Raw genomic sequence first — 17,503 nt, 5'->3', positions numbered from 1 at the left:
TGCAGAATTGTTAACCTTGCTTCTCATCAGAACTTCATATTTATAGGCGTTGGAGAAGATGACCGTTGAGTGCATTTAATGCTTTGCGTGTTCCGTACAGCATCGCATTTAATGTTATACGCTTTTGTCAACTACCTCGAGCCTTGTTCACGCTGTGTCTACTGACGTAGCCTTTAGTAGCTTTTAACGTTCCTTTTGTCAGTCAGCGTAGCTTGCCACTTGTACTTTCTTCTGATCTGATGTTTGTGAATACAACGTTTGAATATCATCAGAGTCAAACAGCTTGGTGCAAAGCATCTTCTGATCTTCTGACCTTGAAGTGCTTCTGAGCGTGATACCATCAGAACTTCAGTGCTTCTGTTCTCTTGTTCTTCTGATGCTTCCATAGACCCATGTTCTGATTCTGCTTCGACCATCTTCTGATGTCTTGCCAGACCATGTTCTGATGTTGCATGCTGAACCATTTGAGACAAAGCTTCTGAGCGCTGAATTATGCGTACTCTTTATATATTTCCTGAAAGGGAAATTGCATTGGATTAGAGTACCATATTATCTTAAGCAAAATTCATATTATTGTTATCATCAAAACTAAGATAATTGATCAGAACAAATCTTGTTCTAACAATCTCCCCCTTTTTGATGATGACAAAAACATATATAAATGATATGAATTTGCGATCAGAAAGAACAGACGGCAAAAGACAAATTACACAGCTATAGCGTAAGCATATGAATATGTCTCCCCCTGAGATTAACAATCTCCCCCTGAGATAAATAATCTCCCCCTGAAATAAATACTCGAAGAACTTTAATAAAAGACTTCCCTGATTATTTCGGTAGAGACGATCATATAAGCTTTTGTCTTCAGAGAATTCATAGCTTCTGACTTCTGCTTCCATTGGACAGCTTCAGAACTAGAATTTCCTTAGATCCCTAGAACACTCACAGCTTCTGATTCCTGCTTCCATCTAGGACAGCTTCAGAACTTGAATTTCTTTGATCTTCCGAACATTCACAGCTTCTAATTTCTGCTTCCATTCAGGACAGCTTCAGAACTTGAATTTCTTTGATCTTCAGAACATTCACAGCTTCTGATTTCTGCTTCCATCTAGGACAGCTTCAGAACTTGAGTTTTCTGGATCTTTAGAACATTCGCAGCTTTGAATTTCTGCTTCCCTCGGATAGCTTCAGAGCTTTGAATTTCTACCAACATCACTTCATGCTAGATTTGTATCAGAACATTGTTGAATGTACCAGAGCATCATCAGAGCATCTCTACATCCTGAAATGTTACAGAACAAAAAACTAAACGACAAAAGTCAGCATGAACGGGTCAGAACATAAAATGTATATTCGAACACATTATATGTATCAGAGCCATAACATTATATGTATCAGAGCAAATAGAATTTTGTCAGAACAAATAGACAAATATGGATCAAATTCTATTATCAGTGCTTCTGATTCATTCTTCTTTCTTGCTTCTGATCTCTGAAGCTTGACAGCACTCGGCTTGCTTCAGTTTCCATGGTTTTGCTTCTTGTGTTTGCTTTGAAGATTCTCTTCACTTCTTTATACCTGCAAAACACTTAAACCATATAGAACTTGCAGTTCTTGTTAGTGAATATGTGGGAGCTTTACCCAGCAACTGATAGATTAATCAAATCATTTATCATTTATCTTCTCCCCCTTTTTGTCATAACATCAAAAAGAATATTTCAAAAGATTCAGATGAATAAAACGACAAATAATATCACTGGAATGTAAAAGCAAGGAAACTTTTCATTGATAATCAAAAGATATTACAAAAGGTTCCTATGTTTAACAAGATGAGAAACATTCCTAGCAAATACATAAAAAGTCATCCCAAGAGGAAATGACTACAAAAATTAAAAACAGCACCCTAGCAGGACACGCTCTGTGTCAACCCATCAAGAATCCCTGTGGACTCTTGTCTTCCAGACTAGAACCTCCACTGTAGAAGAGATCCAAGTGACCAAAGAGGAAGAGAGGGACAGTTCACAGACAGAGAGCTAATGTTGCAAATGGGGCTTTCCCTTAACATAGAAGTTAAGAATATCATTCTTAACCTCCTCCCATAACTCAAGAAAGTCTTCTGTCTTTGGGTGAAAGTTGATAACAACATCAAAGAAGAGGTCTGACTTGAGAGGTATTAGGAGAGCCATCCCGAGATATGCAGAGATCTGTCGCCTTTGAGTCATAGGTCTTCAACAGGCTTAGGGTGAACGCTAGGTTTGAGCTAGGATTTATTTTAAAAAGAATATTGTTTGAGCAAGAGACGAAAACGGAAGAGAGAAAAGCTTGATGAGGAATGCAAAGAGATAGAGAAAGAGAACACAGATAGAGTGTAAAAAAGAAAGAGAAAATATATGAGGGAAGGAGAAGCGTTTGAAGAGTATTTAAAAAAGAAAACTGAAAGAGAGTTAATGATGAAAAGCATTTAATGTTACGTGACGTGAGGAGAGATAATAATGACAAAAGACGTGATTTGCACAGTTACCTATGGTCGGCGTCCCTTCAACTGTACGCGCGCTTATCCATGAATAGTAACGACAGGTTTACCATCCCGAGATAAAACGTTACAGCTGTTTTGCTTTAAAAGAGGTTCTGAATCAACTTAGACAATGAAACGTTAGTAATAACCGAATCATAATTTCTAAAAGATTTCAATCAGAACTTCTGATTAAACAAATCACATTCATTTTAGAAGATACTCATACGTAAGAACTTCTCATCTTCTCATTCTGGGCATAAATCCATACTGATGTTCTTCAGAATGAACTTAAACCTATCTTCAGCCAGGGGTTTTGTAAAGATATCAGCCCATTGATGGTCTGTATCAACAAAGTTTAAAGATATAACACCCTTCTGAACATAGTCCCTTATGAAATGATGTTTAATCTCAATATGTTTAGCTTTTGAATGAAGAATAGGATTCTTAGATAAACATATAGCAGAAGTATTATCACAGAATATAGGAATGTTACTCTCATATATCTGATAATCTTCTAACTGACTCTTCATCCAGAGCATCTGTGTACTACAACCAGCAGCAGCGACATATTCTGCTTCTGTTGTTGATAGAGCAATAGTTGCTTGCTTCTTGCTATACCAGGAGATCAAATGACTTCCAAGAAATTGGCAACTTCCTGAAGTACTCTTTCTTTCAATTCTGTCTCCAGCATAGTCAGCATCGCAGAATCCTACTAAGTTGTATTCTTTAGATTTTCTGTAAACTAAGCCAACATTAGTAGTACCTTTCAGATACCTTAGAATTCTCTTAACAGCAGTTAAATGAGATTCTCTAGGATCTGATTGGAATCTAGCACACAAACAAACACTGAACAGAATATCAGGTCTAGAAGCAGTCAAATATAGAAGAGATCCAATCATACCTCTGTATAACTTCTGATCTACCTTCTTACTTACCTCATCCTTACCTAGGATGCAAGTTGGATGCATAGGAGTTTTGGCTTCTTTGCAGTCTAGAAGATTAAACTTCTTCAGAAGTTCCTTCACATACTTGGTTTGGTGAACATACGTTCCTTCTGATGTTTGATTTATTTGTATTCCAAGGAAATACTTGAGTTCTCCCATCATGCTCATTTCAAACTCAGCCTGCATAGACTCAGCAAACTCCTTTCCAAGTGTAGCATTAGATGTTCCAAAAATAATATCATCTACATAAATTTGACAAATTAAAATATCCCTTTTAAAGGTTTTACAAAAGAGAGTAATGTCCACTTTTCCTCTAGTGAAACCATTATCCAGAAGGAAAGAACTTAAGCGTTCATACCAAGCTCTGGGAGCCTGTTTCAATCCATACAATGATTTCTTAAGTTTAAAAACATGATTAGGAGACATAGAGTCTTCAAAACCAGGAGGTTGATGGACATAAACTTCTTCATCTATATAACCATTTAAGAAGGCACTCTTAACATCCATCTGATAGAGAGTGATGTTATGTTGAGTGGCAAAAGAAATTAATAGACGAATAGATTCTAACCTGGCCACTGGTGCAAAGGTTTCTGTATAGTCAATCCCTTCTTGCTGACTATAACCCTGAGCCACCAGTCTAGCTTTGTTCCTTACCACTTCACCTTTCTCACTGAGCTTGTTTCTGAAGACCCATTTTGTACCGATTATATTGAATCCATCTGGTCTAGGAACAAGATCCCAAACATCATTCCTTGTAAACTGATTTAGTTCTTCTTGCATAGCAATTATCCAGTCTGGATCTTCTAGAGCATGATCAACTGAAGTTGGCTCGATCAAAGATACAAGACCTAATTGACAGTCTGCATTGTTCTTAAGGAAAGCTCTTGTTCTGATTGGATCATCCTTCTTTCCAAGAATGACATCTTCTGAATGACCAGAGATGAGTCTGGATGATCTTCTGACAGATGGTTCTTCAGATATGCTTAGATCCTCCAGAGAAGCTGATACTTGATCTTCAGATTCTTTGCTTTTGAGAAGCTCTGCTTCTGATGCGTTGCTTCTTGGCTCAACAACTTCTGATATATCAATATCACAATCTGCAAAATTATCAAACTGCTTTGGTTTTTCAGAACCAAGCTTATCATCAAACCTGATATTGATTGATTCTTCTACAATCAATGTTTCAGTATTGTATACTCTGTAGCCTTTTGAGCGTTCAGAATATCCAAGAAGGAAACATTTTTGTGCTTTGGAATCAAACTTACCAAGATGATCTTTAGTGTTCAGAATAAAGCATACACATCCAAAAGGATGGAAATATGAAATGTTGGGCTTTCTATTCTTCCACAATTCATAGGGAGTCTTATTTAGAATAGGTCTGATAGAGATTCTATTCTGAATATAGCATGCAGTGTTTATTGCTTCTGCCCAGAAATGCTTAGCCATATTGGTTTCATTGATCATGGTTCTGGCCATTTCTTGCAGAGTCCTATTCTTTCGTTCTACAACCCCATTTTGCTGTGGAGTTCTAGGACAAGAGAAATCATGGGCAATACCATTTTCTTTGAAGAATTCTTCAAAGGATCTGTTCTCAAATTCACCACCATGATCACTTCTGACCTTTATGATTTTACACTCTTTTTCAGATTGAATCTGAATGCAGAAATCAAAGAACACTGAATGAGTCTCATCCTTGTGTTTCAAGAATTTTACCCATGTCCAGCGGCTATAATCATCTACGATGACTAATCCATATTTCTTCCCTCTGACAGATGCTGTTTTGACTGGGCCAAACAGATCAATGTGCAAGAGTTCTAATGGCCTTGAGGTAGAAACAACATTCTTGGACTTGAATGCAGGTTTGGAGAACTTGCCCTTCTGACATGCTTCACAAAGAGCATCTGATTTGAATTTCAGATTAGGGAGTCCTCTGACAAGATTCAATTTGTTAATCTGAGAAATCTTTCTCAAACTAGCATGACCTAATCTTCTGTGCCAGACCCACTGCTCTTCAGAAACAGACATAAGACAAGTCACCTTCTGACTCATAAGATCTTGCAGATCTGTCTTATAAATGTTGTTCTTCCTCTTGCCTGTAAATAGGATTGAGCCATCCTTCTGATTTACAGCCTTGCAAGACTCTTGATTAAAGATTATATCATAACCATTGTCACTCAATTGACTGATAGATAAGAGGTTATGTGTTAATCCTTCTACAAGAAGTACATTAGAAATGGAGGGAGAGTTACCAGACTTTATAGTTCCAGAGCCAATTATCTTGCCCTTCTGATCTCCTCCAAACTTGACTTCTCCTCCAGACTTAAGCACCAGGTCTTGGAACATAGACCTTCTTCCTGTCATGTGTCGTGAGCATCCAGAGTCCAGGTACCATGACATGTTGTGCTTTGTCCTTTTTGCAGTCAAGGATATCTGCAATAGGAATAATCTTATCCTTAGGTACCCACATCTTTTTGGGTCCTTTTTTGTTAGATTTTCTCAAGTTCTGATTGAACTTGGGTTTAACATTGTAAGCAATAGGAGGAACAGCATGATAATTTTTAATGTGAGTTTCATGATATTTCCTAGGTTGTGTCACATGCTTTTTGGTGTGTGTTATGTGAAAACTTTGAGCATGTGAAGTGTGCCTAATATCATGGGAGTGGCCATACTTGAACTGATCATACAATGGCTTGTATGTAAGTTTCATTTCATCAAAAGGTTCAAGTTTGTATGGGGTTTCACCCTCAAAACCAATGCCAACTCTTTTGTTTCCAGACACAGCATATATCATAGAAGCTAGCTGACTTCTGCCAATACTTCTAGATAAGAACTTCCTGAAACTTAAATCATATTCTTTCAGAATATGGTTTAAACTAGGAGTGGATTTTTCTGAATCAGAAGGAGATCCAACATTATTGGATAATTTTAAAAGTTTTTCTTTTAATTCAGAATTTTCCAACTCAAGCTTCTTTGTTTCAAATTCAAATAGCTTTTTCAGCTTTTTGTATTTGAGACTGATCTGAGACTTGAGTTCCAGAAGTTCAGTTAGACCGGAAACTAACTCATCTCTAGTAAGTTCAGAAAATACCTCTTCAGAATCTGATTCTGATGTAGATTCTGATCCGTCATCTTCTGTCGCCATCAGCGCACAGTTAGCCTGCTCATCTTCAGAGTCTGAATCATCTTCTGACTCATCCCAGGTTGCCATAAGACCTTTCTTCTTATGAAACTTCTTCTTGGGATTTTCCTTCTGAAGATTTGGACATTCACTTTTGAAGTGTCCAGGCTCATTGCATTCATAGCACATGACCTTCTTCTTGTCAAATCTTCTGTCATCAGAAGATTCTCCACGTTCAAATTTCTTTGAACTTCTGAAGCCTCTGAACTTCCTTTGCTTGGTTTTCCAGAGTTGATTTAGCCTTCTGGAGATCAAAGACAGTTCATCTTCTTCTTCAGATTCTGATTCTTCAGGATCTTCTTCTCTAGCCTGAAAAGCGTTAGTGCATTTTTTGATATTGGATTTTAATGCAATAGACTTACCTTTCTTTTGAGGCTCATTTGCGTCCAGCTCTATTTCATGACTTCTCAAGGCACTGATAAGCTCTTCCAGAGAAACTTCATTCAGATTCTTTGCAATCTTGAATGCAGTCACCATAGGACCCCATCTTCTGGGTAAGCTTCTGATGATCTTCTTTACGTGATCAGCCTTGGTGTATCCCTTGTCAAGAACTCTCAATCCAGCAGTAAGAGTTTGAAATCTTGAAAACATCTTTTCAATGTCTTCATCATCCTCCATCTTGAAGGCTTCATACTTCTGGATTAAAGCTAGAGCTTTAGTCTCCTTGACTTGAGCATTTCCTTCATGAGTCATTTTCAAGGACTCATATATGTCATAGGCCGTTTCCCTGTTAGATATCTTCTCATACTCAGCATGAGAGATAGCATTCAGCAAAACAGTTCTGCATTTATGATGATTCCTGAAAAGCTTTTTCTGATCATCATTCATTTCTTGCCTTGTCAGCTTTACGCCTCTGGCATTTACTGGATGTTTGTAACCATCCATCAGAAGATCCCATAGATCACCATCTAGACCAAGAAAGTAACTTTCCAGTTTATCTTTCCAGTATTCAAAGTTTTCACCATCAAATACCGGCGGTCTAGTATAACCATTGTTACCGTTATATTGCTCAGCAGAGCCAGATGTAGATGCTGGTGTAGACTTTTCACTTTCATCAACCATCTTTTACTGAAGCGTTTTTCTCTTCCTGAATCTTTTCTAAACACGGTTAAGTGCTTGCACCTTAGAACCGGCGCTCTGATACCAATTGAAGGATAGAAAAACACTTAGAAAGGGGGGGTTTGAATAAGTGTAGCTTTAAAAAACTTGACAGATAAAAATAAATTGCACAGTTATTTTTATCCTGGTTCGTTGTTAACTAAACTACTCCAGTCCACCCCCGCAGAGATGATTTACCTCAACTGAGGATTTAATCCACTAATCGCACGGATTACAATGGTTTTCCACTTAGTCAGCAACTAAGTCTTCCAGAGTCTTCTGATCACACACTGATCACTCCAGGAATAACTGCTTAGATACCCTCTAAGACTTTTCTAGAGTATACTGATCCACACGATCACTCTAGTTACAACCTGCTTAGATCACTTCTAAGACTTCCTAGAGTATTCTGATCCACACGATCACTCTAGTTCCTTACAACTTAATGTAATCAATTCTAAGAGTATTACAAATGCTTCTTGAAAGCTATAATCACAAACTGTGATATTTCTCTTAATCGTTTAAGCTTAATCTCACTAATATATTACAACAGCAATGTAGTGAGCTTTGATGAAGATGAAGATTCTGAGTTTTGATTTGAACAGAGTTTCAGCAAGTTGATATTCGTTGTTTTTGGTGCAGAATTGTTAACCTTGCTTCTCATCAGAACTTCATATTTATAGGCGTTGGAGAAGATGACCGTTGAGTGCATTTAATGCTTTGCGTGTTCCGTACAGCATCGCATTTAATGTTATACGCTTTTGTCAACTACCTCGAGCCTTGTTCACGCTGTGTCTACTGACGTAGCCTTTAGTAGCTTTTAACGTTCCTTTTGTCAGTCAGCGTAGCTTGCCACTTGTACTTTCTTCTGATCTGCTGTTTGTGAATACAACGTTTGAATATCATCAGAGTCAAACAGCTTGGTGCAAAGCATCTTCTGATCTTCTGACCTTGAAGTGCTTCTGAGCGTGATACCATCAGAACTTCAGTGCTTCTGTTCTCTTGTTCTTCTGATGCTTCCATAGACCCATGTTCTGATTCTGCTTCGACCATCTTCTGATGTCTTGCCAGACCATGTTCTGATGTTGCATGCTGAACCATTTGAGACAAAGCTTCTGAGCGCTGAATTATGCGTACTCTTTATATATTTCCTGAAAGGGAAATTGCATTGGATTAGAGTACCATATTATCTTAAGCAAAATTCATATTATTGTTATCATCAAAACTAAGATAATTGATCAGAACAAATCTTGTTCTAACAATTGGTGTTAGAACAAGATTTGTTCAGATCAATATTCTTAGTTTTGATGATAACAAGTATATGAATTTTGTATGAGAAAATGTGGTACTCTAATACTATGCAATTTCCATTTCAGGAATTATATAAAGAGTATGCACAAAATCAGCGCAAGAAGCACTGACTCAGAAGGTTCAGCATGCAACATCAGAACATGGTCTGGCAAGACATCAGAAGATGGTCAAGCAGAATCAGAACATGGGTCTATGGAAGCATCAGAAGAACTTGAGATCAGAAGCAGAAGCACTGAAGTTCTCATGGTGTCACGCTCAGAAGCACTTCAAGGTCGGAAGACAAGAAGATGCTCTGCACCAAGCTGTTTGACTCTGATGACATTCAAACGTTGTTTACACAAACATCAAATCAGAAGTAAGTACTAGACTGGCAGGCTACGCTGACTGACAAAAGGAACGTTAGAAGCTATTAAAGGCAACATCAGTAGCCACAGCGAAAACAAGGCTCGAGGTAGTTGACAAAAGAGTGAAACATTAAATGCAATGTTGTACGGATTACGCAAAGAATTAAATTCTCCCAACGGTCATCTTCTCAAGTGCCTATAAATATAAAGTTCTGATGAGAAGCTACATTACGAACTTTGAACCAACTTGCACATATGCTGTCAAATTCAAAAGCTCTCAAACTTCATCATCAAGCTCACTACATTGCTGTTGTAATATCTTAGTGAGATTTAAGCTTAAACTTAAGAGAAAATCACAGTTGTGATAATAGCTTTATAAGAAGCATTGTAACTCTTAAAAGAATTTGTTTACATTAAGTTGTAAGAACTAGAATGATCAGGTTGTTGATCAGGATACTCTAGAAAGTCTTAGAAGGTATCTAAGCAGATTGTTCCTAGAGTGATCAAGTTGTGATTAGTATACTCTAGAAGACTTAGAGTGTTTCTAAGTGGAAAACCATTGTAATCTCGTGTGATTAGTGGATTAAATCCTCAGGTGAGGTAAATCACTCCAAGGGGGTGGACTGGAGTAGTTTAGTTAACAACGAACCAGGATAAAAATCATTGTGCAAATAGTTTTTATCTTACAAGTTTTAAAGCTACACTTATTCAAACCCCCCCTTTCTAAGTGTTTTTCTATCCTTCAATTGGTATCAGAGTGCCGGTTCTAAGGTGCAAGCACTTAACCGTGTTTAGAAAAGATTCAGGAAGAGAAAAACGCTTCAGTAAAAGATGGCGGGTGAAGAACTTACATCTACATCTGGCTCTGCTGAGCAATACAATGGAAATGGTAACAATGGTTATACTAGACCACCAGTATTTGATGGTGAAAACTTTGAATACTGGAAAGATAAACTTGAAAGTTACTTCCTTGGTCTGGATGTTGACTTATGGGATCTTCTAATGGATGGTTACAAACATCCAGTGAAAGCTACTGGCGTAAGGCTTACAAGGCAAGAAATGAATGATGATCAAAAGAAGCTTTTCAAAAGTCATCATAAATGCAGGACTGTTTTGCTGAATGCTATCTCTCATGCTAAGTATGAGAAGATATTTAACAGGGAAACTGCCCATGATATATATGAGTCATTGAAAATGACCCATGGGGGAAATGCTCAAGGCAAGGAGACTAAAGCTCTTGCTCTAATCCAGAAATATGAAGCCTTCAAGATGGAGGATGATGAAGATATTGAGAAGATGTTCTCAAGATTTCAAACGCTAACTGCTGGATTAAGAGTTCTGGACAAAGGCTACACCAAGGCTGATCATGTAAAGAAGATCATCAGAAGCTTACCCAGAAGATGGGGTCCAATGGTGACTGCATTCAAGATTGCAAAGAATCTGAATGAGGTTTCTTTGGAAGAGCTAATTAGTGCCTTGAGAAGCCATGAGATAGAGCTGGATGCAAACGAGCCTCAGAAGAAAGGTAAGTCTATTGCGTTAAAATCTAATTTTAAAAAATGCACTAACGCTTTTCAGGCTGAAGAAGTAGATTTTGAAGAATCAGAATCAGAAGAAGAAGATGAACTGTCCATGATCTCCAGAAGGTGAAACCAACTCTGGAAGAGCAAGCAAAGGAAGTTCAAAGAAATTTAAACGAGGAGAATCTTCTGGTGGCAGAAGATCTGACAAGGAGAAGGTCGTCTGCTATGAGTGCAATGAGCCTGGACACTTCAAGAGTGAATGTCCAAAACTTCAGAAGGAGAATCCCAAGAAGAAGTTTCATAAGAAGAAAGGTCTTATGGCAACATGGGATGATTCTGAATCAGAATCAGAATCAGACTCTGAAGGCGAGCAAGCTAACTTTGCACTGATGGCCACAATGGATGATGGATCAGAATCTACATCAGAATCAGATTCTGAAGAGGTATTTTTTGAACTATCTAGAGATGAGTTAGTTTCCAGTTTGACTGAACTTCTAGAACTCAAGGCTCATCTTAGTATCAAATACAAAAAGCTGAAAAAGCAATTTGAATTTGAAACTAAGAAGCTGGAGTTGGAAAATTCTGAACTGAAGGAAAAAGTTTTAAAATTATCCAAAGATAGTGGATCTCCTTCTGAATCAGAAAAATCCATTCCTAGTCTCAATCATATTCTGAAAGAATATGACTCGAGCTTCAGAAAGTTCCTATCTAGAAGTATTGGCAGAAGTCATCTTGCTTCTATGAGGGTGATACCTCGCATAAATTTGAACCTGTTGATGATTTGAAAATCACATACAAGCCATTGTATGATCAGTTCAAATATGGCCACGCACATGATATAAGGCTCACTTCACATGCACAGAGTTTTAACACTCCACACACCAAGAAGCATGTGACACAACCTAAAAAATATCATGCTGTCAAACCTAAAGAATATCATGTTGTTCCTCCTATTAACTATTATGCTAAACCCAAGTTCAATAAGAACTTGAGGAAGACTAATAAGAAAGGACCCAAGTGTCGCTACCGCGAAAATTAACAGAGTCGCCACTAACATATTTATCCTGAAAAGGAAGGGAATGCCAGCAAATCACAAAACAAAACAACGGTCTCACGACCAGAGAAGAGGGTAAGGGAGTCGGTTACGCGAGGGGAAGGTATTAGCACCCCTCGCGCCCATCGTACTCGATGGTATCCGCACTTATGTCTAAACCTATGGGTGTGTAACAAATCTACGTTAATCTGGACTAAAATGAATGCAGAATGTAGGGAAAATAAAGTGTTATGCTCGCACGGGCCCTACCCCGCTGCCTACGTATCTGTTTTGCAGAATCAGAGCTACCGTAGCTCGGCTAACTAATTTCTGTTTGTTTTGTGTTTTTTAGGTGAACGAGTTACATTCGCACTCCGCTGCTCGACCTTTGGAGACTTATGCTTGGGAATGGAGCGGAAATAACAAGCTCTTAAGAAAAGAAAATCAAAGTGTGGTTTGTGTTTTAAAAGATGCATGAGGAAAACCTAAGCTAAGGGGGAAAGCTTGCTACCTAATGTTATCATACAAAGGGTACAAGTCTAAGCTAAACTATCAGCCTACGATGAAAAGGGGAAGCACACAAATAGCACACAAACGAGCATCCGCTCGTGAAGCAAACAAACCAACGGTACTGACCGAATGGTAGAAAAGCGGTCCCGCCATAGCCAAGGGGAGCAGCTCAACCCAAGTCAACCAAGCATTAGACCTCGTGAAAATGATCGGGCCATAGACAAGAGGGCGGACCCCTCTCAACAACCAAGCCGTCACGGATCGTAAAGGAAAACGGTGCGTGCATACACCGAGCATCAACGTCGAGCGACGCGAGCTATAGGAAAGGCGGGGGTCCGGCTGCATGAACCCTTTTCCTGACATACTCGATAACAAGATCTTGTGCAGGTTCAGAAGCGAGCCACGTGTAGCATGCGCATAATGAACGGACTCGATGAGACTAGGCGGGGGTTGATTGCTAACCCTTTCCGCGTGCCTTCCATGAGGACTTAACGGAGTGCCATATAGGACTTATTACACCGTGACTCCCTGCCGCAAAGCACAAATATAAACACACCAACAAAAACAGAGCCTCTTTCGAGGGCTTGGCCAGATGAATGTCTAGGTCCTACTTCTCATGTTAAAGGATGATGCGAGAAAGCGATAAAGTGCAATAGAAATAAAAATGAAACGAGATTAATACCAAACGGATGATGATCCGTAAACTACAGCGAAGCAAAGCGAAGAAAACTAAGAATCCCGCGAGCGAGCTAGCAAAGCAAAGGCAAATAGTCAGCACACCGATTAGCCATGAAAGCACACAAAAGTCGACATGCGCGTCGAGCATAATCACAATACACCTGCAAGAGGAACAAGCAAACCAAACAAGCAGATATAAAGTAATAGAAGCGTGTCTCCAAGACGAGAACACGATGCAAGTGAATGAAATCGTGTTCCGCAAGTAAAGCGGAACACTCAAGCAATAAGCGCCGGTTGGTGACTATCCAAAAGCCTTGCACATTATCACACAAGTTAGAGATAACAAAACATCGCAATCGGAATTGCGGTATTGCATTCTAATCTAAAAGAAAATGAATAACTAATGCAAACATGAAATGAACAACAAAATGTCAAGGGGAAAACAAAGATGAATAAACCACAATCAATCAATACCAATTAGCTCACAAGATAGCACGTTTCACAAGCTTTCCAACGGTATAAAGAACGCGTAAATCGGAGTTACGAGTCAAAAGATATGAAAGATTGAAGTTAGGAGGCAAAGGAAGCAAAAATAGGTCGACCTACCCTCGACCTAGGTCGACCTAACAGGTCCAAAAACGAAAGAAACAGCTCCAGGTCGACCTAAACTCACCCTGGGTCGACCTAACAGTGCCAGAATCAAAAATGAAGATTTTAGGTCGACCTAAACTCACCCTGGGTCGACCTAACAGTGCCAGGATAAAAAATGAAGGTTTTAGGTCGACCTAAACTCACCCTGGGTCGACCTAACAGTGCCAGGATCAAAAATGAAGGTTTTAGGTCGACCTAAACTCACCCTGGGTCGACCTAACAGTGCCAAACGCCGAAAATTGAATTTTCTCGCAAGGAAACATAATACCATCCTTCATGAATGTTCAGCATACAAGCAAATATCAAACATGCAATGCTATGAGTCAAGAGCAAACACATTATTCAGCAAATTGATCGGTCTTTAAGAGCAAAATTAAACATTCCATCGAACAATTAGCATGCAAGCATTGAATCGTAAGCATTGTGATTATATCATCAAGAGCAATCGTTATCAAACCTCAAATGGCATCAATTTAGCGTAGGCATCATGAATTATCATTCCACAATCAATTATCACATGCTAGAACTCAAAATTAAGCACAAATGCTTCACACATTCAAATTATCGAACACTTAGCATGCAATTTCTTGGATCATAAGCAACATGTGTATAGCATCATCAACAATTCAACGGTAAATCTCAAATTCAATCAAATAATCAAGATCAACACGAATCAATCAATCAACAATCAATTATCATCATCAATTATCATAGATCCATCATCCACAATCAAAAATCTTCATGATCAATGTCGAATTAAGCAACAAAATCAATGATCTAGCAAGGTTTGTAGTGAATTTACCGGATCGAATAAAGAGAATGAGATCGGAAGAACACGAACGCGAACACGACGCGAACACGAACGAGATCCAAGAGATGTGAGGGGGGAAATGGCGCGCCCAAGCCTTGGGAGAGAGAGAGGGAGATTCGAATTTGATGATCAATGAGAGAGGAGATTCTTCACTCTTGCTTTGATCTTCATTTGTTCTTGCGATTTGATCTTGAATTGATGAAGTTTTTGTGAGTTTTTGTGGTTTTGATCCAAGAAAATTGAGAGAGAATTAAGAGAAAGTGTTTTTGATCTTTTGGGTGAAATTGAAGTTATGAGAGTTCTCCTCCTTGATTTGTGAAGAGCAAAATGTTTATATATTGTCAACGCGAAATGTCCAAATTTCCCTCGGTGCGTCTCATTTTGGCTCGTTTTTAAGGAAACTCGGTTCGACTCTGAATTCCGAAACGAAACCAACGTCATTGCGAAGATGTTTACCCAGAAAAATGGTAAACAAGCGCTAGTTTCCTTTTTAAAGGTTACTTTTGCGGAGTCAACTAGAATACTCCAGGACTGATTGCTTTATTTTGTAATATTATGTGTATCTGGTTTGTATTAAATGCAAATAATGACTTTAAAGTAAAAGTAAACACTGAAATTAAAGGCTTTAAAGTAAATCAAAGCAATAAAAAAGGCAGTAAAGGTGCACTGAAAGATGAAATGTAATGTAACATGATTGCATTAATTAAACTGGTACGCATACGTACATTCCAAAGTTGCACTCGTTACTCATTATTGCGCAGAGATTTGAGTTTACTTATGTTTATGTAGAAAATGCGGACCCTTAACTATTCCTATGAAACTTGCTTAAATAGTAAAAATAAAATAACTACTACTAATGGTTGACTGGTCATCAGTCAACACGTGTCTTCGACATGCAAGATCTTCAATTGTGAGACCTCCACGCGTCCTATGAGAACTGCCAGAAAAACTACTTGAAACTGCCTCTTAACTTCTAAAACCTCTCGACTTCAACTTCAGTTTCTGCAGCAAAATTCTTAAGTCTTCGCATACTTTTGGTCGAACGCTGAAGCCTCTGATAATCTTCCTAGTCGAACAGCTTCGACTACTAAGCATTACTTAGTCGAACCGCTTCGACCCAAATGACAATGTAGATCTTTGATTGAGGCCCAATTACCAATTTAGGCCCTTTTTACCAAATTGAGGCCCAATTACCAATTTTAAGCCCCAGTTACCCATTTATCGGTAAGTCGAAATCCTAGGGTAACAAATTGCCCCCCAAGCGACTTCTTTCGACTGACTTTAGGAAAGAGGAAAGATGGCGTTTCAGTTCTTTCTTGGGTTTCGACTTTTGTTAATTCCCATTACGCCATGATTACATTTCATTTTCCCAGGCACTAATTATTACCTAAACGCTAGGTAATGGGCTATTAACTGCTCCCACTTTCTGAACCCAGTTTTCAAAGCGTTTCTTTGACATGACCTTTGATTTTACAACTTCTTTTTTTTTTGCACGATTTCTAATGACGTCACCACCAGCTTATATATATACAGCTTCTTTCTCCCTTTTCTTTCTTTCTCCTCGTTTTACTTCTCTTCTCATACGTTTCAGAAAGAATCACCTCTTTTTCTCTAACCTTTACCCATTTCCTTCTTCTTCTTTCGCACACAACAATGGCAGCTACAACCACCAACACCACTGTGTATGCTACGGGTGCGAACCCTTTAGGGTTTATTATGTCCCGTGAAGAAGAGGAACAAGGATTAGATTTCATTCCTCAACCTAACCTTTCTGAAGCCAAAGCCATCATTTGGCAAAACCAAATGTTAATCCCTTTTCAGATTACTGATAAACTAATGGCTTTCTCAGGGCCATTACCAGACCACCGTTACCACCCAGAGCAAACCGCTGGTTTCTTTCCTTGCTTCCAAACCACCATGCCTCTGGCTTTCGACAAGCCACGTCCCCTCGACTTGAAGTTTATGGATCCTTCGCTTAGTGTGTTTCGTTCAACTCCATCCCCTGGTAACAAGGAATACTTGGCTTGGCTTAACAAAGTTCAAACGAAAAAACAACAAAGATGGGAAGAATTGGGCATTTTCGACGTCATACAATTATCCAGGACTGGTCATAGAGTTTGTCCTCCCATGCTACTTTCTTCGGTTTTCTTCTGGGAAGGTTCGACTAACACCTTCCACTTTCCTTGTGGGATGATGACTCCCACTCTCTTCGACGTGGCTGCCATCACAGGACTTTCGCCATTGGGTGAGATCTTCGACCCAACTCTTCCCACAGAAATGAATTTCAACTTATCCAACGCTACCATTACCAAGTACATGCAAGATCATTTTGATAAGACAACAGAAGAAGTTTCTGACGAAGAGCATGTTGCTTTCCTCACCTACTGGTTATCATACTATCTGTTCTGTCCAGGATCAGTTCAGATTGCTAAAGCTTACATACCTTTGGCTATTCAAATTCATGAAGGTCGAAAAGTCTCTTTAGGTAAGCTTCTTCTCGCTTATCTTTACCATACTTTAAGCATAGCATCTCTAAGGATCAAACGCCTTCATGAAACCCCAAAACAACTATCTCTGTCGGGACCTTATTGGCTCTTACAACATTGTTTGAATGCCACCTTCGAGTCACATGTTGGCTATACCGTCTCCCGCTCTGTTCTGGAGGTCATGTATGATAGGAGGGTCGAAGGTATCAAACTTGCTTTTCAAACTCCTCAAGATGAGTCTAACAGGCCTAACCTTCTCAAATATGTGAGATTGTTTTCTGAATGTAAAACATTCATAGCTTCTATGGCCCCTTTCTCCAACAGATGTTTTGGGCCAACTTGGTTTAAAGCTGTTTTCCCTGGAAGTACTCCAACCCTTCGAGCTCACTTAAATGCTATTTGGGCTGCTTTTCTGACTCCA

This window comes from Vicia villosa, unplaced genomic scaffold (assembly GCF_029867415.1).
Source record: "Vicia villosa cultivar HV-30 ecotype Madison, WI unplaced genomic scaffold, Vvil1.0 ctg.000098F_1_1, whole genome shotgun sequence".
NCBI classification, from domain to species: domain Eukaryota; kingdom Viridiplantae; phylum Streptophyta; class Magnoliopsida; order Fabales; family Fabaceae; genus Vicia; species Vicia villosa.
This window is presented reverse-complemented; position numbering follows the sequence as displayed.